The following is a 1,199-nucleotide window of genomic DNA, read 5'->3' on the forward strand; positions in this document are numbered from 1 at the left end:
AAAAAAAGAGCCTATCTCAAGAAAAAAAATTTAAAGGCTGGAGATGTATGTGAGTTCAAAAGGCCTGTGTTTAATCCCTACTACTGCTAAATAAATAAATATAAACAGATTTAATACCTTTGAATGTACCTATTATAAATTGTTTCTCAAGTATAATTTCACCTAACTTTTTTTTTTTTTTTTGCGGAAGCAGGGATTGAACTCAGGCCCTTATGCTTGCCAGGGAAGCACTTATTCCACTGAGCCACCTCCCCAGCTCCAACATTACATTTTTTATGATTAAACAGATACAAATATCCTGTTATTATGACTTTGTACAGTGGTAGTATATGTTTTGGAGCTATTTTAAGGATATAAAATAATACAGGTGGCTTATACAACAATAACTTATTTCTCAGCATATAATATATGCATAATATTGAATATCAACTGTGTGCTGGGCAATTTGTTAAGTACTACTTTGTGTACAGTGTCTTATTAAATCATATTAAAAATAAGAAACCAGAGATGGAGAGATGTTCTCTGTCTTTTGTACTACATGACATGTTGCTTCTTTGTAGGGTTCTTTGACAGCCAGTTAACTTCTTGGCAATTATCAGTGTTTCATTGGAGTAATGGAAATATTCTAAGACACTAGGATAATAATATGAAAGCATTATCTCTAATTTTCTGTGTCTTTTAAATTTTTTAAATGGGAAATATTCTGCTCACCAACATAATCTTAATCATTATTATATTTTATAGAAAGGATAAAAAGACTATTTCCATCTATTCTTTTTTTCATTACATTAATAATTAAGTTCCCTGCCATTAAGAATATACCTGTATATACAACTGAGGAGAATAATCTTTGTTTAAAATTTCTAATTAGTGGAGCCAGCCAAATAGCTCATCAGATTAAAGCACCTGTAAGCAGGTGCAGGGGGTGGGGGTTCGATCCTGAGCCTTCTATGCTGGCCCGGTCCCCAGAGTGTCCTGAGACAGCAATTGAGACTGGACGTGGTGGCGCGCACATGTAATCCCAGCTCTTGGGAGGCTGTAAACAGGCAGATCACTACGAGTCTGATTTAGTAGTGAGACCCTGAACACCCTGTAGACCTTTCCTTAAAAAATACTAAATAAATATATTTTTTTTCTAATTGTTTACTATTCTTAACTCCATATTTGTCTCATAATTTTTTTTTTAGATCTTTGTGTCA

General features: G+C 33.6%; 1 protein-coding gene across 1 annotated transcript in view; it reads left to right on the forward strand.

The window, feature by feature from the left end:
* The window catches only part of Hormad1 (HORMA domain containing 1), a 28,236-nt gene that overhangs the window by 2,507 nt on the left and 24,530 nt on the right, over positions 1-1,199 (forward strand). The gene's annotated exons all lie outside the window — the stretch shown is intronic.

Source organism: Octodon degus, unplaced genomic scaffold, assembly GCF_000260255.1.
Source record: "Octodon degus isolate 3935 unplaced genomic scaffold, OctDeg1.0 scaffold00048, whole genome shotgun sequence".
Classification (NCBI taxonomy): Eukaryota; Metazoa; Chordata; class Mammalia; order Rodentia; family Octodontidae; genus Octodon; species Octodon degus.